This window comes from Aethalodelphis obliquidens, unplaced genomic scaffold (assembly GCF_003676395.1).
Source record: "Aethalodelphis obliquidens isolate GAN/ISIS:26980383/991018 unplaced genomic scaffold, ASM367639v1 scaffold54, whole genome shotgun sequence".
Lineage (NCBI taxonomy): Eukaryota > Metazoa > Chordata > Mammalia > Artiodactyla > Delphinidae > Aethalodelphis > Aethalodelphis obliquidens.
The window spans coordinates 13,633,028-13,657,598 of record NW_020837998.1 but is presented as its reverse complement, the minus strand read 5'-3'; the positions used below and the strand labels follow the sequence as shown (position 1 = coordinate 13,657,598).

Here is a 24,571-nt window from a genome sequence, read left to right as displayed (position 1 = left end):
TATGCTTCTATACTGTGCAGTTTCAGACATCCACTGGGGATCTTGGAACATATCCTCCATGGGTAAGGGGGGACTACTGTATAGCTATCCTTGCTTGCTTTTGGTTTCCATTTGAATGAAATATCTTATTCCAGGCCTTCTCTTTAATCGATATATGTCCTAAAAGTTGAAGTCAGTCTCTTGCAGGCATCATATAGTTGGGTCTTGGTTTGCTTGTTTTTTTAATTTGTGCATCCACTCGTGGTCTTCTGATTGGAGAGTTTAGTTTACATTTAGAGTAATTATTGATATGTATGGTCTTATCACATTGTTAATTGGTTTCTGGCTATTTGTAGTTCATTTATTCCTTTCTTCCCCTCTTTATCTCTTCTTTTGTGGTTTGATGACTTTCTATTTTTAATTTTTTTATTGAGTTGTATTTGACATATAACACTGTAAGTTTAACGTGTACATTATATTGATTTGATACATTTATTTTGCAGTATGATTGCCATTGTACCATTAACACCTCTATTGCATCACATAGTTATCATTTCTTCTAATATTGGGAACAATTAAGATTAGTTCCTGGACGTCCCTGGTGGTGCAGTCCTTGAGAGTCCGCCTGCCGATGCAGGGGACACGGGTTCATGCCCCGGTCCGGGAGGATCCCATATGCTGCGGAGCAGCTGGGCCCGTGAGCCATGGCCACTGAGCCTGCACGTCCAGAGCCTGTGCTCCGCGGCAGGAGAGGCCACAGCAGTGAGAGGCCCCCGGGCCGCAAAAAAAAAAAAAAAAAAGACTAGTTCCTTAGCAAATTTAATGTTTAATACAGTTTTGTTGTCTATAATCACTGTACTGTGTATAGGTCTCTAGGAATTATTTATCTATTTGAAAGTATTTACTCTTAAATGACATCTCTCCCATTCTCCTATCCCCCAACGCCTGGTCAAGACCATTTTATTTTCTGCTACTATTGAGTTTGGGTTTTTTAGATTCCACGTATAAGAGGTATCATAGATTATTTGTCTTTCTCTGTTTGACTTATCTCACTTAGCATGATGTCCTTAAGGTCCATCCATGTTGTTGCAAAGAGCAGAATTTCCTTTTTAATGGCTGAGTAGTATTCCATTGCATCTATACATATCACATCTTCTTTATCCTTTCATCCATTGATGGAAAGTCAGTTTGTTTCCATATCTTGGCTATTGTAAATAATGATGCAGTAAGCATAGGAGTTCATATATCTCTTGTTAACCAGCTTTCATTCCTTTGGATATATACTGAGAAGTGGAATTGCTGGATAATATGTTAGTTCTAATTTTAATTTTCTGAGGAATCTCCATACTTTTCTCCATAGTGGCTGAACCAGCTTACAAATCCCACCAGCATTGCACAAGGGTGTCCTTTTCTCCACGTCCTTGCCAACACTTGTTATCTCTTGTCTTCTTGATGACTTCTAGTCTTACAGGTGTGAGGTGATATCTCATTGTAGCTTTGATTTACTTTACTCTGATGCTTAGTGATGTTGAGCACCTTTTCATGTGGCTGTTGTCCATTTGGGTTTCTTTTTTGAAAAAATGTCTATTTAGTTCTCATTCCCATTTATGGATTTTTTAAATCATTGAGTTGTATGTATTACATAAGTTCTTTATATTTTTTTGATATTACTCCCTTATCTGATACATGGTTTGCAAATATTTTTTCCCATTCTGTAAGTTGCCTTTTCATTTTGTTGATCGTTTCTTTTGCTGTGCAGAAGCTTTTTAGTTTAATGTAGTCCCACTTGTTGATTTTCACTTTTGTTGCTTGTGCTTTTGGTGTCACATCAAAAAAAGCATTGCCAAGACCAATGTCAGGGAGCTTCTTCCCTGTGTTTTCTTCTAGGACGCTTATGGTTTTAGGTCTTATGTTTAAGTCTTTGATCCATTTCAAGTTAATTTTTGTAAGTGGCGTAAGATAGGGGTCCAATTTCATTTTTCCGCATGTAGTTATCCAGTTTTCCTGACAGCATTTGTTGAAGGGACTATCCTTTCCCTACTGGATGTTTCTGGCTTCCTTATCAAATATTAGTTGACTCTATATGCAAGGGTTTAATTATGAGCTCTCTATTCTGTTCTACTGGTCTCTGTGTCTATTTTTATTCCAGTACCATGCAGTTTAACAAAAGAGCAAAGACAACACAATGGACCAAAAATAGTTTTTTCAACAAATGGTGTTGAAATCACTGAGCATCCATATGCAAAAAAAAAAAAAAAGAATCTAGATGCAGACTTTATACCCTTCACAAAAAGAACTCAAAATAGATTAGAGACCTAAATGTAAAAAAGTGTAAAACTTTGAGAATATAACATCGGAGAAAATCTAGATGACTTTGGCAGTGTTTTTTTTTATACATCTTTATTGGAGTATGATTGCTTTACAATGGTGTGTTAGTTTCTGCTTTATAACAAAGTCAATCAGTTATATACATATACATATGTTCCCATATCTCTTCCCTCTTGCGTCTCCCTCCCTTCCACCCACCCTATCCCACCCCTCCAGGAGGTCACAAAGCACCGACTGATCTCCCTGTGCTATGCGTCTGTTTCCCACTAGCTATCTACCTTACGTTTGGTAGTGTATATATGTCCATGCCTCTCTCTCTCGCTTTGTCACAGCTTACCCTTCCCCCTCCCCTATCCTCAAGTCCATTCTCTAGTAAGTCTGTGTCTTTATTCCTGTCTTACCCCTAGGTTCTTCATGACATTTTTTTTCTTAAATTCCATATATATGTGTTAGCATACGGTATTTGTCTTTCTCTTTCTGACTGACTTCACTCTGTATGACAGAATCTAGGTCCATCCACCTCATTACAAATAGCTCAATTTCGTTGCTTTTTATGGCTGAGTAATATTCCATTGTATATATGTGCCATATCTTCTTTATCCATTCATCTGAAGATGGACACTTAGGTTGTTTCCATGTCCTGGCTATTGTAAATAGAGCTGTAATGAACATTTTGGTACATGACTCCTTTTGAATTATGGTTTTCTCAGGGTATATGCCCAGTAGTGGGATTGCTGGGTCATATGGTAGCTCTATTTGTAGTTTTTTAAGGAACCTCCATACTGTTCTCCATAGTGGCTGTACCAATTCACATTCCCACCAGCAGTGCAAGAGTGTTCCCTTTTCTCCACACCCTCTCCAGCCTTTATTGTTTGTAGATTTTTTGATGATGGCCATTCTGACCGGTGTGAGATGATATCTCATTGTAGTTTTGATTTGCATTTCTCTAATGATTAATGATGTTGAGCATCCTTTCATGTGTTTGTTGGCAGTCTGTATATCTTCTTTGGAGAAATGTCTATTTAGGTCTTCTGCCCATTTTTGGATTGGGTTGTTTGTTTTTTTGTTATTGAGCTGCATGAGCTGCTTATAAATTTTGGAGATTATTGGCAGTGGTTTTTTAGATGCAACACCAAAGGCACAGTCTATGAAAAAATGGATTGATAAACTGAACTTAATTAAACTTAAAATTTTCTGCTGTACAAAAGACTGTCAAGAAAATGAAAAGACAAACCACTGCCTTGGAGATAATATTTGTAGAAGACATACCTAATAAAGGGACTGTTATTAAAATATGCAAAGAACTCTTAAAACTCAACAATAAGAAAATACCACAGTTAAAACATGGCCAAGAAGCCCTAGCAGATCCCTACCAGAGAAGATATATAGGTAGAAATTAAGCATATGAAAAAGTATTCCACATCATATATCATAAGGGAAATGAAAACTGAAACAAAAGTGAGATACCACTATATACCTATTAGAATGACCAAAATCCAGGACACTGACAACACCAAATGCTAGCAGCGATGTGGAGGAACAAAAACTCTCATTCATTGCTGGTGGGAATGCAAAGTGGTACAGCCACTTTAGAAGGCAATTTGGCAGTTTCTTACAAAAGTAAACATACTCTTACCATATGATCCAGCAATCATGCTCCTTGGTATTTATCTAAAGGAGTTTAAAGCTTATGTCCACATAAAAACTTGCACTTGGATGTTTATATCAGCTTTATTCTTTTTTTTCAAAGCAAACAACTTTTTATTGAAGGGTAGTTGATTTACAATGTAGTATTAGGTGTTCAGCAAAGTGATTCATATATATATAAACACACATACATATGTATTCTTTTCAGTTTCCTTTCCATTATAGGTTATTAAAAGATACTGATTTTAGTTCCCTGTGCCATACAGTAGATCCTTATTGTTTATCTATTTCATATGTAGTAGTGTTAATCTGTTAATCCCAAACTCCTAATTTGTCCCTCCCCCATCCTTTCGCACTTGGTAACCATAAGTTTCTTTCTATGTCCAAGAGTCTATTTCTGTTTTGTAAATAAGTTCATTTGTATATTTTTTTAAGATTCCACATATAAGTGATATCATATGATATTTGCCTTTCTCTGTCTGACTTCACTTAACATGTTAATCTCTAGGTCCATCCATGTTGCTGCAAATGGCATTATTTTATTCTCTTTTATGGCTGAGTAATATACTATCGTGTGTGTGTGTGTGTGATATATGTATACACACACACACACACACACAGAGATACATACATACACACCATATCTTCTTTATCCATTCATCTGTTGATGGACATTTAGGTCGCTTCCATGTCTTGGCTGTATATCAGGTTTATTCTTAATTGCCCAAACTTGGAAACAACAAAGATGTCCTTCGGTAGGAGAATGGATAAATAAAATATGGTACATCCAGACAATGGAATATCACTAAATATTCCTAAAATGTGCTAAATAAAAAAAGAGCTATCAAGCCATGAAAAGTCATGGAGGAAACTTAAATGTGTATTACTATGTGAATGAAGTCCATCTGAAAAGGTCACATACTATATGGTTCCAATTTTGTGACATTCTGGAAAAGGCAAAACTATGAAAACAGTAAAAAGATCAGTTGTTATCAGGGATTATGGAGGAAGAGGGGTGAATGGGCAGAGTACAGAGGATTTTTAGTGCATTGAAACAACTCTGTATGATTCCATAATGGTAGATACATGACATTATACATTTGTCTAAACCCATGGAATGTACATTAAAATTTAACTCTAATGTAAACTATGGACTCTGGATGATAATAATTTGTCCATGTAGGTTCATCAGTTGTAACAGATGTACCACTCTCATGGAGGATGTTTTTATTTGGAAAGGCTATTCATGTGCGGGAGCAAGGGGTATATAGGAAGTCTCTGTATCTTCTACTCAATTTTACTTGAACCTAAAACTGCTTTGAAAAATAAAGTCTATTAAAAAGTATAAGACATACTTGAAAGAAGTTAGGTAATATCTACATCAATGAATGACATCCCATGTACATAGATTGGAATATTTAAGATTTTTAAGATGGCTGTGCTCTCCAAATTCATCTATAGATTCAATGGAATTCCTATAAAAATCCCATCTGTTTTATGGCATAAACTGGAAAGCAAATGTTAAATTCATATGGAAATACAAAGAACCCAGAATAACCAACAATCTTGAAAAAGAACAAAGTTGGAGAATTCACACTTTCCAATTTCAAAATTTACTGTAAAACTACGGTAATCAAGATAGTATGGTACTGCAGTATTTATATAAGGATAGACATACACATCAATGGAATTCAATGAGAGTCCAGAAAAATAACCCTTAACATTTATGATCTATTGAAATTCATCAGTAGTGCCAAGACAATTCAGTGGGGAAGGAACAGTCTTTCTAACTAATGGTGCTGGAGTTACTGTATATCCACATGCAAAAGAATGAATTGGGATCCTTACATCAGGCAATGCACAAATGTTAACTCACAATGGATCATAGACCTTAATATAAGGGAAGAAAAGTATAAAGAAGTCTTCATGACTGGATTATGCAATGGTTTCCTACACATGACACCAAAAGCATAAATGACAAAAGAATAGAATACATAAATTGGACTTCTCAAAATTAAAAACTTTTGGGATTCAAAGGACACTATGAATAAGGTGAAAAGACAACCCACAAAATAGGAGAAAATATATTTAAATCATATATCTGATGAGGGATTTATATCAAAAATAAAATTCTTGGGCTTCCCTGGTGGCGCCGTGGTTGAGAGTCCGCCTGCCAATGCAGGGGACACGGGTTTGTGCCCTGGTCCGGGAAGATCCCACATGCCACGGAGTGGCTGGGCCCGTGAGCCATGGCCGCTGAGCCTGCGCTTCTGGAGCCTGTGCTCCGCAACGGGAGAGGCCACAGCAGTGAGAGGCCCGTGTACCACAAAATTAAAATAAAATAAAATAAAAATAAAATTCTTGCAACTCAATAATTAAAAGACAGTCCATTTGAAAATGGGCAAAGATTGAATATTCGCCAAAGGAGATTTGCAAATGACCAATAACGATATGGAAAGATGGTCAGTATAAACAGTCCCTAAAGAAATGCAAATCAAAACCACATTGAGAGGGCTTCCCTGGTGGCACAGTGGTTGGGAGTCCGCCTGTCAACAAAGGGGACTCAGGTTCAAGCCCTGGTCTAGGAAGATCCCACATGCTGCGGAGCAACCGGGCCTGGTCACCACAACTACTGAAGCCCGCGTGCCTAGAGCCCGTGCTCCACAACAAGAGAAGCCACCACAATGTGAAGCCTGCACACCGCAAGGAAGAGTAGCCCCCGCTCGGCACAACTAAAGAAAGCCTGTGCGCAGCAACAAAGACACAACACAGCTAAAATAAATAAATAAAATTAAAAAAAAATACATTGAGGGATTGATCAAGATGGCGGAGCCGGAGAACATGGAACTCGCCTCCCCACACAAACACATCAAAAATACATTTACATGTGGAACAGTTCTCACTGAAAACTAGAAACTGCTAGAAAGACTCATGCGCAACCAGGGCTGTAAGAAAGATCCACACATAATCAGATAGGAAGGGAAGAGAAGTGATCAGGTCAGAACCAGTGTCCCTGGGAGGGGACTCAGGGGAAAAGGGAGACTCCATGGGTGGAGATTCACCCTGGAAAGTGAGTGGGTCAAGTCACAGATTGGATGCCCCAGTCCTGGGGTCCTGCGCAGGGGAGATGATCACCCTTGACTGATTGGGACCATTGGAACTAACAGGAGGGCTAGGGAAGCCTGGACTCCACTCCTGAGGCATGCATATGTGCTGGCTTGCCCCTGAGGCGGGGCGGAGAGGCCAGAGTAAGGACTCTTCAAGTGGCTGCCAGTTTCCTGCTACTGCCTCAGCAAGTGCCCCAGCCTGAGCCATGTGAATGCTCCAGCCCTCGCTTACTCCACATTGCGGCACAGGACTGGATTTAGGGCTGCCATGGTCTGGGAGAAAGCTCAGAAGGATGCAGAAGTGACTCAGTCCCAGGGCAACGTTTGGGTGGGACGGCAGTGGCCATTGTTGGCGCTTACTCAAGCAGCACATCAGAAGCAGCCCAGAACTCTGACAGTGGCCAGTCCACCACAGCTCACCCCCAGATGCATGCTGAGAGTCCAAATGGGACTCCCTGCCCTGTGGTGTGGCTCCACAATAGGGCAGGGGTGGCAAAGGCTAGGGGGAGTGATTGGCTGTTGGCAACGGCTAGGGGGAGTGATTGGCTGTGAGGGACAAAGGGGACTTGGACCCAATACTCCATGTGAGCAGAGTGAGGGAAACAATGTGGATACCTGCACAGGTAGTGCATCAGAGACAGCTTGGACCATTGTTTGTGGTGAAACTGAAAGCACTAGGGGGACCCCCTTGCTTCAGCACTCCTCCTCCTCTGGGTCAAGGGTCCCAATGCTGGCAGAGGGGAAAGCACACACTTAAGGGAACAGAGCCAGCTTGGGCCTGACCCTCAGGACTTCTGCTCCAGCAACTTGGGAGCAGACCCTGTCCCTGATAGGGCAGTGATGGCCACTGAGCAGAGGGGAAACCCTACCTCACACCTGGCTCCAGCACTAACACCTCCATCTCTAGCCCCACCTCCTACCAAGGCGATAGCTGCCAGCACACCCTGAGGAAAGACGTGACTTGCATCCACGTCAAATCCAGCTCTCCCACCAAAGGCACTGGGCACACGTAGCCTGCATAAGGATGCTCCCATGTAAGGACACCCCTTTAAGACCACAGTAGGTAACTGTTTCACCTAAACTCATAGAGGCAGAGAAAGTTAAGCAAAAGGAAAAGGCAGAGAAAACCCTGAAAAAGCAAATAATGGAAAACAATTTACCAGATAAAGAATTTATAGCAATTGTAGTAAGAATGTTAATTGAATTAGGAGAAAGGTGAACACAGAATTTTAACAAGGAACTAGAATATATAAAAAAGACCTAATCAGAAATGAGGAATTCAATAACAAAAAACACCCTAGAAGGAATGAATAGCAGACTAAATGAAGCAGAAGAGCACATAAGTGATCTGGAAGTTAGAATAATGGAAATCATCCAAGAAGAAAGTCAAACAGAAAAACAAGTTAAAAAAAGAACAGTTTAAGAGATCTTTTGAGATAACATTAAGCATACAAACACATTATTGGGGTCCCGGAAGGAGAAGAGAGAGGTAGAAGGGGATCGAAAATGTATTTGAGGAAATTATCACTAAAAACTTCCCAAACCTGAAGACAGAAAATAGATATTGAGGTATAGCAAGCACAGAGGGTCCCATACAAGATGAACCCAAACAGATCCCACACCAAGACATACCACAATTAAAATGGCAAAAGAGGGGCTTCCCTGGTGGCACAGTGGTTGAGAGTCTGCCTGCCAATGCAGGGGACATGGGTTTGAGCCCTGGTCTGGGAAGATCCCACATGCCGCGGAGCAACTAGACCCATGAGCCACAACTACTGAGCCTGCGCGTCTGGAGCTTGTGCTCCACAACAAGAGAGGCCTCGACAGTGAGAGGCCCACGCACTGCGATGAAGAGTGGCCCCCACTTGCCACAACTAGAGAAAGCCCTCGCACAGAAATGAAGACCCAACACAGCCAAAAATAAATAAAATAAAATGGCAAAAGAATTTTAAAGGCAGCAAGAGAAAAAGAGTCATATACAAGGGAATCCCCATAAAACTATCAGTTAATATCTCTGCAGAAACTTTGCAGGCCAGAAGGAAGTGGCATGATATATTCAAAGTGCTGAGGGAAAAAACCTGCAACCTAGGATACTCTACTCAGCAAGCTCATTGTTTAGAATAGGAGGAGAACTTCTCAAACAAGTGAAAGCTAAAAGAATTCAGCAATACTAAACATACCCTAAAAGAAATGTTGAAGGGTCTTCTCTAAATGGGAGAGAAGAATCTATAAGAAAAGGAAAATCCCACCAGGGAAAGCAAATATATAGTAAGAATTGAAGATCATTTAAAGAAGCCAGAATGTAGATTAAAAGACAAAAAGTTGTAAAAGCAACTATAACTGCAATAAACAGTAAAGGGAGAAGCATGAAGATATAAAATATGATATCAAAAACAATGTGGGGGAGGGGAGTAAAAAATGTAGATCTTTTAGAATGTGTTTGAACTTAAATGACTACCAGTTTAAAAGAAGTATATGTAGTAGTATTCAATATATATGTACCCCATGGTAACCACAAATTAAAAACCTACGATAGATACACAAAAACTAAAAAGAAAGGAACACATACCACTGAAGAGAATTATCAAAATAATGAATGTAGACACAGAACTTACACCCTTCACAAAAATTAACTCAAAATGGGTAATAGACCTAAATAATTTGGTTCTGTTGTTTCTGGAATTGGCCTTCTAATGTGATCAGATTTAAAGACACTGATGACTCTATTTCCAGTAGTAAAGAGAACATTAATAGTCCATGATGGGAACTGTTTATAGAGATACACAAAATATATACTCCTAATCAACCACTTATAAGAAGCAAGAGGCTAAGTGACTCAGTGAATGATACTTTTCAACGTTTTTTGAAGATTAATGAATTAAATGATGTGGTTGGTTGCTTCTAATGTTGCTGGACAAAGTGGTGTAAGAAAAGGATAAGCTCAGGGATTTGAATACCTAGCTCGAGTGTCATGTAAATGACCTAAGAGCTTCTCTGTGTGCCTTGAATAAGAGTCTTATCTCCTGTAGAAGCAGAGCTAAAATTGCTGAAAGTCAAACACAGCACTTCACCTTGTAATTGGCTGAGTTACAACACAAATTTAACTCAGCCTTGCAGTGTCTACTGTTAAAGTGAAGGCATTGATTACGAAATAATAGGATCCTGCAAATTGGGATGGAAATGTGCGGGAAGACGCTGATGAAGCTGGAGACATTGAGCCCCTAAATACTGATAAATCTTCTTTGCCAGTGGAAGAGGTCTCCCCACCCCCAGTGGAAGCGGCCTCCCCATCTTCAGTGGAATCGACCTCCTTACCCCTAGCTGAGTTGATATCCTCAGCCCCAGGAAAAGTGTCTTTCCCAACTATAGAAGAAGTGGCCTCCTTACCCCTACCGGCAGCAGCATCTCCACTCCCAGTTTCCCCTCCTACAGTGGTATGGTCCTCTCCACCTGTCTATGGGGATTAACATAGCATTGCTTGAGGAAATGGTAATTGCCTCCCTTTAGGCAATTGCCATACAAGATCATGGTGAGACCCCTCAGGGTCCACTCCCATCACCCTTCTCTGCTTCTAGACCTATAACTATACTCAGGTCCCAGCAGGCCTCTAAATATGAGGTACAAAGTGTGATCCATGAGGGAGTGCACTACACTCCTAATGAACTAATTGAGTTTTCTAATTTATATAAGCAGAAATCTGGGGAAATTGTACGAATGTATACTAAGAATGTAGGGTAATGGTGGAAGGAACATTAAGTTGGATCAGGCCGAATTTACTGATATGGGCTCATGTTGGTTTGCAACCTTGGGAGTCCCTGGGTGATTGAAACTGGCCCCCATACTTGGAGTACAAGGAGAGACCCAAGAAAGAGACCACTCCAGATTGGTAGGTGGCAGTTTTAATAAGCAAGGGAACTTACATATGAGGTTTATCTTGGGTAGTCACAAGACAAGTGGATCTCTGCACCTACCAGCCAGCATCTTAAAAGTTTAGTCATGTGCACAGTCCAGATTGTCTCAACAATACGTTACTCTCTCAAGGCTGCATCCTTGAAACAGCTCATAGTGTGGGAATGGTGAGCAGAATGTACATTCCAAGGACAGGGGAATGGGTAAGCAGCCATCGATTGCCCAGGTCCAGCTTGCAGGTCAACTGGAGGTCAAGTCCTTTCAATAACCTCCTCTAATACTCCATCCCTGGTGACCAGCTCTTACAATCTTATACATCCTCCTCTTCTGCAGTGTCTCTAAGTAATCAGCAAAGAGTTTTAATACCATGGATGTGGCTCAATTGGTAGCTCTCTGGCTACATTGGAGGTAGTTGCCTCAGCAACAGTATAAGCACATGCAAGAGAAAACACAGATAAAGATAATGATTCTCAATATAAGTAACAATTTTTTTCCCACCAAGAACCCCATGATCCAAAACATTGATTTACTAAGTCCCCTAGTGAGATTGGATCACTCAGGGCATTCACTTGTGTCCTCATGTGATTTAATAAAGATGATACATTAGTAGACTCATCAGGTATGAACATAGAACATTCTGTTTGGGTAATGGCATAGGTGCCTCCTTGTGAGGCAGTAATACTGTCCAAGTCCATCCTATTTTAGAGGATGGTTTTTCTCTTTAGATATTTGTCAGTGTTCAGTAAAGAAGGGCTTTGCTGGCTATCGTTTAAGTCTTGTTTGGTGAATCTAGTAAGGGATTCTATGTGTGCTATAATGTTCTCTAGGCTAATGTTAGGAATAAAGACAATGGCCAAATGACCCTGGCAGTGGAAACTGTGCTCACCCAGTGACTGGACACCACAGGACAGGGACAGCAGAAGTCTAAGGTTGGAAAGACAGATATTTAGCAGGAACTTGTATGGGGAAATCTTCTCATATAGGAATAACACTTGTTGTCTGATATGTAGATGTTAACATGACTGCAGCTTTAGGAATCTGACCTGGTTGTGCATACTATACACGTTGCCAGGGGAGGCAGCACTGTCAGGCATGAGGAGATAGACAGCGGGTGGGATATGCTGACCAGGACTTCCACCTTCTCCCCTCTTTCAATGGTGCATGTTCCATTCTAGGTATGTTGTGCTTCAGTAGGTCTGACTTGCAGTAGGACGGTGGGATCCCAGTGGAGATTGAGTAGTTCTCCTTCATCCAGAGGTGCAAAGTAACTCACCCATCCTGGTGGGATGATTGGGATTTGCAACATTGCAAATTTCAGTAGATAACACTTTCCCTAGGCGTGATGGGGCTTGGTGTTCTCAGCAGCATAGCATGTTGATCCATGATGAGAGTCGAACAATAGTTGTCTTCCACGACTTACATACCTTTTTATACCTTCACGGTGTTGGGTGTATTAACCAGTCTGGCATATGGGGAAACAGGTCCTACTGTTTGATCTTTCAAATGTAATAAAGCCTGGGACCATATTTTAGTCCATTAAGCCAAGGTCATTTTACCTGTTAGTAATTTAATCTGCTGTTTAATATTCCATTTTTCCTTTCTACCAACACTGCTGCTTGTGGGCTATAGGGAAGATGGAACCTCCACTGAATGTCATGTACTTTTGCCAGTCTTGCATACCATGACATTTGAAATGTGAACCCCCAGTTACTGTCTATTCTATGAAGGTATCTGTACATGGTACTCAGCTTCTCTAGTCTCCTAATGGTGGCAGCCTAGTTTGCATGGCAACAATGGAAAGCTTGGGTTAGGCCAGATGCAGTGTCCACACAAACCAAAGTGTATTTAGCACCTTCAGTGAGATAGAGGAGGCTAATATAATCAATGTGCCAATGCCTTACCAATTGGGAACTCTTGTGGATGGCTCCAGACTCCTTTGGCAGTTGCCTTGGCTGTTGTTTAGAACAAACAGGACATGTTGTTGCTGCATTAGCCAAGTCACTGTATTCCAAGGGCAATCTGGCATCCTTGGTAGTACACCGTCACACCTGAGTGCTACAGTGGCCACTCTTTATATGCACCCAGTCTGCTGTGGAAGACAGTGAGGACTGCCTCAGTCTCTTGCAGATGAACTTAAATGTCTTTCTACACATCCTGACTCCATGAGGGCTTATTTGTGATTATTCATCCCTTGGTTTCCCATTATCCAAGACATAAGGTTAAACCCTTTGGAACAGCCCAACTGTCAGTACAAAGGGCTAATAGCCAGGGCTCATGAGTGATCACCAGCTACATTGTTGAGTTCAGCACATAGGCTGCTATGGTTCATTCTTGTTTCCATCCAGATGGTGTCAGTTTGGGCTGAATAGCTACTGAAATGCATGTGGGCGGGTTGCCCTGACTAGATCCATCTGTACACCAGGCATTAATGGGAATTTCTTCTATTACCTCTCTACAGGACCCAGGGGCCGCCATAGGAATAAGGGCAGAGACATTTGAAGGATCTACATGTTCCACAGGCCTAGTAGCACCTGCATTTCCAGAGACAGTGGGCTGATGGACAGGGTGCTCCTCTGCTGCATACAGGCATGCAACTTAGTCAAAATAGGAGTTTGAGCAATAACAGAGGTGAGTTGATAGAACATATTCTCAACCCAACTCTTCATGGGAAGGGAAGTTCTTAATATGCTGTTCATTAAAGCTGTCTGATCATATCTGATTCTATGCACATTTTAAAATATGACATTCCAATCAAAGCCTTGGTAATATAACCAAGTTTCCAATTGTGTCCTGTTTCAATGAAAACAGATTCTTATTGAACTTATGCAAATAAGTATGTTGCCATAAAATAAGATTACTCACCAAGAGTTTCTGAATCCTGGCTTTGGTTAGCAGTTTTATAAATTCATCCTTTTTTTCCTTAGAGTTCTGTGAATTCTTATTCAGTTCAGTGGTATAATCTTCTTTATCAGAAGCCTGTATATGTCAGTCTTTTCCATGAATCTCCTTGAATATGAAGCACTTTTGCAGGAATACTTTTGCAAAAGCATCAGAGTAAAAAAATAACTGTCTGTAAATGACAAAAGACTTTAAAATGGCCATGGTTAAAGATCTGATGAGAGTTCATTGTAATGCAGTTGACAAGAGAATTTGGTTATTTCTGTAACATCATTTTTAAAATAACTAGAATTATTGTTGATGGAGGTCATTGAGAGGACGTGACCACTGGTTGACCCATGGCTGGACCTGGGCAATCAGAGGCTACTCACCTCTTCCCCTGTTCTTGGAATGTACATTCTATTCACTGTTCCAACACTAGGAGCCATTTTCAAGGATGCAGCCTTGAAAGAGCAATGTGTTGTTGAGGCCATCTAGACTGTGTATGTGACTGAACCTAGTTAATGCCTCTATATAAACTTTTAAGATTCTGGTGGACTGGTGCAGAGATTTACTCATCTTTCAGCTGCCCAAGACAAGCCTTGTATATAAGTTTTGTTGCTTATTAGAACTGCTACCTACCAATTTGGAATGCTCTATCTCTTTCTTCAGTGTCTCCTTGCCCTCTGTGTATGGGGGCCAGTTTTTGAACCAACAGTTGATGAGCCGGCCAGGAGACCTGAGAAATGGGTCTTGGTAAAGAGGCATCTGTGGGGGAAAAGAGGTATCTTGAGTTGGTCACGACTTCTCTGTGACCAGGGGTGGACCATATGTTAGATGCTTGTGGATCACTGCTTGAGTACAGGGACCTCCTGAAAATGCTGGCTGGTTTGACATGCTTGTTTAGAAACTACACATAGTGCACTGTGGCAAACAAAGAAAACAAATGGCTTCTGCAGTGGGCTGGTCTCTACTGTGGTCAGTAGAGTAATTTAACATATCAAATTTAACACATCAAATAAGTCTAATTAGTTTAATCTCTCTCTCTCTCTCTCTTTTTATTTTTGGCTGCATTGGGTCTTTGTTGCTGCATGCGGGCGTCCTCTAGTTGCGGCGATCAGGGGCTGCTCTTTGTTGCAGTGCGCAGGCTTCTCATTGCGGTGGCTTCTCTTGTTGCAGAACAAAGGCTCTAGGCACGTGGGCTTCAGTAGTTGTGGCTCATGCGCTCTAGAGCGCAGGCTCAGTAGTTGTGACGCAAGGGCTTAGTTGCTCTGCAGCATGTGGACCAGGGCTCAAACCCGTGTCCCCTGCATTGGCAGACGGTTTCTTAACCATTCTTAACCACTGCGCCACCAGGGAAGTCCCTAATATCTCTCTTATCAGGAGAGAGGACAAATCTTTCAGATGTTCCAGGGACCCTCTGGAAAATCCCAAAGTTAGTTTGAAGTCAAAAAGACTTCATTTAGAATTTAATTTTGGGGAAGTTTGTCAAAAATATCAAAAAAGGTTTTAAAAGACTTGCTTAAATAGTATTATAGGTCACTGTGAAATAATATTTAGTTATCTATTTAGCCAAAGTGTCAGTTAAGGACTTTGAAGGCAAAATCAGAAAGTTACATAGTCATAAAAAATCTTAGCTCTTTTAACAGAGAAGACTCAGTTTTCTTAAGTAATGAAAGAACTGATAAAGACAACATGAAGCGCAGAAAATTATTTTGATAAAACACAGAATCTTTGTTTTCTAGGTAGATTACTTAAAAGGTAAAGAAAAACTTTTCATAATCTTATCAAGAACAAACCAATAGTTCAAGGAAACTTTGTTCTTCTCAAAGATGAAAGAAAATTAAATTTTAGTTTTACCTAAGTACACTATTGATATTAAAGCTTTTTTTCTTCACCAATTAAATAGAGCTCTTTTATAAATTAATTTTGGCAATACCATTCGGATGTAGAAATATATCATATATAACAGGTAAAAATAGACATACAAAAGCATACAGACAGATACAAACAGAGACCATATAACTTTCATTTAAAAATTTTAGCCATGAATCAGGTACAGCAATACAAAACTCACTAGTTTATAAATAATAGTTGAATCCAAATGTGTCTGGCAGACAGAACAAGTTAAGATTAGCCACTCAAATGGATAAAGCTTTTTACTAATATTTGTGGAGAAGACTTAAGATTTGTATTTGCCCTTGACCAATAATCATATAGAGGCTGTGGACTGATTTTGGGCAAGGGAGCTTCTATAGCAGTATGTGTTTTAAAAAGCCTCTTCTGCCGCCTTTTTCCCCCCTCCAGTCTCGAGCAATCCTGGGCAGTGTTTTAGTTAGTTCCTGGGGTATTTACATTTCAAAGACATTGTAAGACTTACAACTTCAATGGGAAGAGAAAGAATGCAAGTTTTTCTCTTAGGAGTTTTGGGGTATATTTCTCTATTATCAGAAACCTGGGTAACAACTATTTAAATTTTTCATTTGTATTAGGGGTCAGATGGTGTACAGCTACGTCTTGTTTCATTGTCAATAACCACAACACTCTCCCCTTTGTTCTCCTCACTTTCCCAGGGATTCCACGTCTTAGTGTCTCAGCCTTTGTCTCACACCTTAATCTGCAGCAGCTTGTGCCCTCCTAGCTTTTCAAAACGGGCATGCTATTGTCTTCAACTTATTATCCTGCTCTGCCCCAAAGCTAGCAGAGCAGTGAACAATCACACATCCTTCTCTACCCTCAGCTCTTCTTCCAGCTGTCTAACTTGAGCTTCAGCTTCTAGTTGGGCATCAGTGGCCAGATGAAGTGCCAACAGTAGAGACCAACCCACAGTTGCAGCCATTTGTTTCCTTTCTTTGCTGCAGTGCACTGTGTGTAGTTCCTCAAACAAACACATTAAACCAGCCAGCATTTTTGGGATGTCCCTGTAGTCATGCAGCAGTCCACAGACATCTAACAATGTACCACCCCTGCCCACAAAGAGGTCAATGGCCAACTCAGGATTTCCCCTATTGATGCCTCTTTCCCAAGACCCATTTCTTCCATCTTCTGGCTGGCTTGCCAATTGTTGGTTTGCAATTCTTGGTTTGCAATTCTTGGGAGTTCCCTGGGTGATATTCAAAACTAGCCCCCATTTAACAGAAGGCAAGGAGAGACCAAAGAAAGAGGCAGAGCACTCCAGATTGGTAGATTGTGGTTTTAATAAACAAAGGAACCTATATATGAGGCTTGTCTTGGGTGGTCGCAAGATGAGTAGTTCTCCGCATCAACCTCCCTTAATGGAGGTCAGTCACATACACAGTCCAGATAGTCTCAGCAACACATGAACAGAACATACATCCCAAGGTCAGCAGAGGCGGGTAAGGAGCCTCTGATTTCCTGGGCCAGGTCATGGGTCAACCAGTGCTCACATCCTCTCAGTTACCTCCTCTAACAGCTCACTAAGCAGAGATCCTGCATTTAATGTAGCTGAGGAAGTTAGAAAGGCCTCTAATTGGTTGGTTGGTTATCTGACTGAAACATGGACAAAAATTTCCCACGGTATGTGAATTGGAAATGCCTGACCTCCTTTGGTTTAATGTAGAGGAAGGGGTTCAGAGATTTAGAAAGATTGGAATGTTAGAGTGGATTTGTCATTTAAGACCTACTTATCCATACTGGGAGTGTCTAGAACAGGGGTCCCCAACCTCCAGGCCTTGGACCAGTATCTGTCCGCAGCCCATTAGGAACCAGGCCACACAGCAGGAGGTGAGCGGCAGGCGGGCAAGCAGAGCTTTATCTGCGGCTCTCCATCGCTCACATAACTGCCTGAACCATCCCCCCCCAACCCTATCCATGGAAAAATTGTCTTCCACAAAACCGGTCCCTGGTGCCAAAAAGGTTGGGGACCGCTGGTCTAGAAGACATACCTTTCACCAATACTTTGAGAAATAATTTGGTGAGTGGAGTCCTAGCATCCTTGAAGATCTCCGTGATTGCTCATCTCTGTAAGTGAGACGTTACCGTGGGAACTGCAGCCACTCAATGGAAAAACCTAAATGCAGTAGGAGTAATTTGATCCTGGCGTGGCAGGGGCCAAGTGGCAGCATTCAATCACCAAAGGGAAGGTGAGTGTGGTTACCATAATGGACAGCAGAGACAAAGCAGCAGTCAGAATAGTCTGATTCATGCAGACTTATGGTGCTGGCTAGTTAGTGTTCTAAAAAGTGAAATAAATAGGAAGCCTACTAGATTTTCACTTGATCTGTATAAGCAGAAAAGTTCTAGATCAAGTGAACAAAAATCTAACTCAAATCATAAAAACAGAGAGTCACAGCCCCTTGATCAATTCCAAGACTTAAGACAGTTTGTAGACTTAGAACCCCTTGAATGAAGGGGGGGTTGGGTCCCCTTGAAGAAGGATCCCAGTACACTAGTGAAAATTTATACTGTTAATATTTCTCCCAAAGGGACCTGCAGCCTTTTACCAGAGTAACTGTACATTGAGAAAAAGGAAATAATCAGACCTTTCAGGGACTACTGGCCACTGGATCTAAACTAGAACTGATTCTAGGAGACCTGAAGCACCACTGTGGCCCTCCAGTCAGAGTAGGGGCTTATTAAGGTCAGGTAATCAATGGAGTTTTAGCTTAGGTGTACCTCACAGTGAGTGTAGTAGCTCCCCAGATCCATCCTGTGGTTATTTCCTTCCTTCCAGAATGCATAATTGGAATAGATATATATAGCAGCTGGAAGAATCCCCACATTGGTTCCCTGATCTGTTGAGTGTGGGCTGTTATGGTGGGAAAGGCCAAATGGAAGCCATTGGAACTTCCTCTACCTACAAAAGTAATAATAAAAAATAATACCACATTCCTGGAGGGATTTCAGAGATTAGTGCTACCATCAAGGAATTGGAAGATGCAGGGGTGGTGATTTCCACCACATCCCCCTTAAACTCTATTTGACCAATGTAGAAGACAGATGGATCTTGGAGAATGACAGTGGATTATCACAAGCTTAACCAGGTAGTAATTCCAATTGCAGGTGCTGTACCAAATGTGGTTTCATTGCTTGAGCAAATTAACACATCATCTGGTACCTGGTATGCAGCTGTTGATCTGGCAAATAATCTTTTTCTCCATACCTGTCCATAAGGCCCACCAGAAGCAATTTGCTTTCAGCTGGAAAGGCCAGCAATATACCTTCACTGTCCTACATCGGAAGTATATCAACTCTCCAGTTCTGTCTTAGTTCACAGAAATCTTGATTGCCTTTCCCTTTCATGAGGTATCACAATGTCCATTACATTGATAACATTATTCTGATTGGACCTAGTGAGTGAGAAGTAGCAACTAATCTAGACTTATTGGTGAAACAGTTGCATGTCAGAGGGTGGGAAATAAAACCAACTAAAATTCAGAGGCCTTCTACCTCAGTGAAATTTCTAGGGATCCAGTGGTATGGGGCATGTCGAGACATCTCTTCTAAGGTGAAGGATAGGTTGTTGTATTTGGCCCCTCCTACAACCAAGAAAGAAGCACGATGCTTAACTGGTCTCTTTGGATTTGGTGGCAACATATTCTTCATTTGGGTGTGTTATTCTAGCCCATTTACTGAGTGACCTGAAAAGTTGATAGTTTTGAGTAAGATCCAGAACAAGAGAAGGCTCTGAAACAGGTTTGGGCTTTTGTGCAAGCTGTTATGCCACTTGGGCTACATGATCCAGCAGATCCAGTGGTGTTGGAAGTGGCAGTGTCAGATCGAGTTAGTGTTTGGAGCCTTTGGCAAGCCCCTGTGGGACGAATTACAGCATAGACCCTTAGGATTTTGGAGCAATGCCCTGCCCTCATCTGTAGATAACTACTCTCCTTTTGCGAATCAGTTCTTGGCTTCCAACTGGGCCTTAGAGACTAAACACTTGACCATGGGCAACAAAGTTACCATCAAACCTGAGCTGCCCCTCATGAACTGGGTGTTATCTGACCCACCAAGCCGTAAAGTTGGGCATGCACAGCAACACTCCGTCATCAAATGAAAGTAGTATATACATGATCAAGCCTGGGTAGGCCCTAAATGCACAGGTAAATTACCTGAAGAAGTGGCCCAAATGCCTATGGTCCCCACTCCTGCTACACTGCCTTCTCTTTCCCAGCCTGTACTTGTGGCCTCATTGGGAGTTCCTACAATCAGCTGACAGAGAAAGAAAAGACTTGGGCCTGGTTTACAGATGGTTTTACAAGATATGCAGGCACCATCTGGAAGTGGACAGCTGCAACATTACAGCGCCTCTCTGGGACATCCCTGAAGGACAGTGGTGAAGGGGAGTCCTCTTGGTGGGCAGAACTTCAGGCAGTGCACCTGGTTGTTGACTTTGCTTGGAAGGAAAAATGACCAGATGTGTGATTATATACCAATTCATGGGCTGTGGCCAACGGTTTGGATGGATGGTCTGGGACTTGGAAGGAACATGATTTAAAAATTGGTGACAAAGAAATTTAGGGAAGAGGTATGTAGATAGACTTCTCTTAATGGGAAAAAGACGTGAAAATATTTGTGTCCCATGTGAATGCTCACCAAAAGGTGACCTCAGAAGAGGAAGATTTTAATAATCAAGTGGATAGGATGACCCATTCTGTCGGTACCATTCAGCCTCTTTTGCTAGCCACCCCTGTCATTGCCCAATGGGTTCATGAACAAAGTGGCCATGGTGGCAGGGATGGTGGTTATACCTGGGCTCAGCAACGTGGACTTCCATTCACCAAGGGTGACCTGGCTACAGCCACTGCTGAGTGCCCAATCTGCCAGCAGAGGAAACCAACACTGAGCCTCTGATATGGCACCATTCCCTAGCATGATCAGCTAGCTAGCTGGTGGCAGGTTGATTGCATTGGACTGCTCCCATCATGGAAGGGGCAGTGTTTGTCCTTATTGGAATAGACACTTACTCTGGATATGGATTTGCCTTCCCTGCATGCAATGCTTTTTCCAAAACTACCATCTGTGGACTTAATAGAATGTCTTATCCCCGTCATGATATTTCACAGAGCATTGCTTCTGATCAAGAACAACCCTTTACAATAAAAGAAGTGTGACAGTGGGCCCAAGCTCATGGAATTCACTGGTCTTACCATGTCTCCCACCATCCTAAAGCAGCTTGCTTAATAGAACAGTGGTATGACCTTTTGAAGATTTAGTTACAGCACCAGCTAGGTGGCAGTACCTTGCAGGGCTGGGGCAAGTTTCTCCAGAAAGCTGTATATGCACTTAATTAGTATCCACTATATGGTGCTGTTTCTCAAGTAGCCAGGATTTACAGGTCCAGAAATCAAGCAGGTGGAAATGAAAGTGCACCAGTCACTATTATCCATAGTGACCCGCTAGCTTCCTGTTTTCATGACTTTATTTTCTGCTGGCCTAGAGGTCTTAGTGTCAGAGGGAGGAAAGCTTCTATCAGGAGACATGACAATGATTCCATTGAACTGGAAATTAAGACTGTCACCCTGCCACTTTGGGCTCTGAATCAACAGGCAAAAAAAGGAGTTATGGTGTTATCTGGGGTGATTGATCCTGACTATCAAGGAGAAATTGGACTACTACTACGTGGTGGAAGTGAGGAAGAGTGTGTCTGGAATACAGGAGATGCCTTAGGGCATCTCTGAGTATTACCATGCCTTGTGGTCAAAGTCAATGGAAAGCTACAACAAACGAATCCAAGCAAGACTACTAATGGGCCAGACCCTTCAGGAATGAAAGTTAGGGTTACTCTGCCAGCTAAAGAACAATGACCAGCTGAGGTGCTTGCTGAAGGCAAAGGGAATACAGGATGTGTAGTAGAAGAAGGTAATTATAAATACCAGCTACAACCACACCACCAGTTACAGAAATGAGGACTATAATTGTCATGAGTATTTCCTCCTTATTTTGTTATACATATGTTTGTGTGTGTATATATACATAAACTAAGTAAATATTTTTGTTTTATTTCCTTTCTTGTTCTTTTATCATATAAGATAAGCTGTATTGACTTTACATCAGTAATTGAGTATTGCTAATTTTACATCATAGTATATAAGTTATAGGATATCAGGAGAAGAGTAAGCATCACTCAAGTGCCCTTCCTTCTCTTCTGGGGAAGGGATTAGTGCATTTTCAGTTGCTTGTAGGATAGCTATATCATGTCAGTTGTTATTGTCTTTATTTGGAGATCCAGTATGGTTATTGTCTTGTTATTGTCTTTATTTGGAGATCCAGTATGGTTTAAGGAGATATGTATGGGTACCAAGCTGACAAGGGGTGAAGTTATGGTGGTTAATTTTATGTGTCAACATGATTGGGCTAAGGGCTGTCCAGAAAGCTGGTAAAACATTATTTCTGGGTATGTCTGTGAGGGTTGTTAAAAAATAAAATTCAACTGAGTAAATCAGAAGATCTAATTGTGCTTTTTCAAAGATTCATGAATCAAGCAGCATCTCATCTAGCAAACAGAAAGGAGCTCTGAGGAGCTGCACAAAATGGAAGGCTTTTATAGACAGAAGGGGACAGGAAAAGGAAGTTTCTAGCCAAGAGTGGACTGTCTCAGGCAAAATCACCTTCCTATGGGGGACAAAAATGGTCTATCGAGTAGATTACCTCACTAGTGCTGACCAGGTAATTCCAGAATGACTTGTTACAGGTCACATTCTTGGGAGAGGCTGAAATTGCAATTAGATTAGGTATTAAGTCTTGGTTTGCTGATGTGGGGCTTAGCACAAGTGACTCCATTTGAGGCCTATTGTTTCTTTTTTAACAGGGTGTTCCCAGAAGAGATTAACATTTGAATTGGTAGATTGAGTAAAGAGGATCACCCTCACTAATGTGGTTGGACATCATCCAATCCATTGAAAGGCTGAATAGAACAACCAGGCAGGAGAAGGGCAGATTTACTCTCTTTACTTGACCTTGGACATCCATCTTCTCCTACCCTTGTACACAGGCATTCCTAGTTCTTGGGCCTTTATAGACTCAGACTGGAACTTACACCATCAGTCCCCCAAATGTCAGGCCTTTGGACTCAGACTGAATTACACCATGACCTTTTCTGGTTCTCCAGCTAGCAGTGGCAGATCTTGGGATTTCTTGGCCTCCTTAATCATGTTGGTCAATTCCTATAAGTCTCCTCTTATTTATAGCTATGTCTATATCCATGTTATTGATTCTGTTTCTCTGAAGAACCCTGTCTAATGCAATATGGAACCTAAAATAGTCAAAGTCATAGAAGCAGAGAATAGTATGGTGGTTGCCAGGGGCTAGGGTAAGGGGGAAATATGGAGATGGGAAAAGGGTACAAAGTTTCAGTTATGCAAGATAAATAAGTCTTAGAGAATTAATGTACGGCATGAAGACTATAGTTAGCAATACTGTATTGTAAACTTGAAATTTACTAAGAGGTGTTCTCACCACATACATAAAAAAGTAATTATATTAGATGATGGATATGTTAATTAGCTTGATTGTGGTGATAATTTCACAATGTGTGTGTGTGTATATATAAACATCAAATTGTATGCCTTAAATATATATAATTTTTATTTGTGAATTATACCTCATTAAAGCTGAAACAAACAGAAATAAAAATGTCCAGATTGGATGGAAAGAAGTAGAAATATATATATATATAGTATTTCTTATATACACTCCCACACACAATTAGAACTAATAAATGAATTCAGAAACATTTCAGGAAACGTCAGTGTAAAAAATCAGTTATATTCTATACTCTAGCAATTAACAATCCAAAAATAAATTAATATCTTTACTTAGAATAACATCAAAAAGAATAAAATACTTAGCAATAAATTTAACCAAAGAAATGCATGTCTTGTATACTGAAAATTACAGAATATCATTGAATGAAATTAAATAAATGGAAAGACATTCCATGTTTATGGATTAGAGGGCTTAACATTGTTAAAATGATAATACTTTCCAGAATAATCTACAAATGCAATTCAATCCCAATCCAAATTCCAGCTGCTTTTCTTTCTCCAACATTAATAATCTAAACTTAAAATTCATATGAAAATTCAAGGGACCCAGAATAGCCAAAAGAATCTTGGAAAAAGAGCAACAAAGTCAAAGGACTCACATTTCCCTATTTCATGACTTACTACAAAGCTACAGTAATTAGAGCAGTGTGATACCGGCATGAAGATAGGTATATAGATTAATGAAATAAAATTGAGAGTCCAGAAATAAATCAGTACACCTATGGTCATTTGACGTTCAATAAGTGTACTAAGACAATTCAATGGAACAGAACAGTTTTGTCAACAAATCTTGCTGGAACAACTGGACCCCTGTCTCATACCATATGTAAAAATTAACTCAAAGTGTATCAGAGACCTATATGTAAGAGCTAGAACTATAAAATTATGACAAGAAAGCATAGGTGTACATCTTCCTGTACTCAGATTAGGCCATTAAAAAAAATATATGATACTTAAAAGCAACAAAAGGAAATAGAGATAAAGTATACTTCAAAAATTTTAAAAAGTTGCTTCAAATGACACTATCAATAAAGTGAAAAATAAATTCACAAAAGGGAGAAAATATTTGCGTCATATATTTGATGAGTCTAGTATCCAGAATATATGAACTCTTACATGAGTGTAAGAGTTCTTACAACTCAAAGTAAAAAGACAGGAGCCAATTTAAAAATGGACAACGGATTTGAGTAGACATTTTTCTCCAAAGAAGATAGATAAATG

The 24,571-nt window shown here is 40.7% G+C and overlaps 1 protein-coding gene and 1 pseudogene across 6 annotated transcripts in view; both read left to right on the top strand.

The window, feature by feature from the left end:
* SYTL4 (synaptotagmin like 4) overlaps nucleotides 1-24,571 on the top strand; it is a 148,365-nt gene that overhangs the window by 9,571 nt on the left and 114,223 nt on the right. For all 6 annotated transcript variants that reach the window (XM_027086076.1, XM_027086082.1, XM_027086075.1 and 3 more), the window contains one exon: nucleotides 13,429-13,598. The gene's annotated coding sequence lies outside the window, so the exon portion shown is untranslated. The remainder of the gene's footprint in view (nucleotides 1-13,428; nucleotides 13,599-24,571) is intronic.
* Nucleotides 7,330-23,332, top strand: LOC113609096 (uncharacterized; annotated as a pseudogene).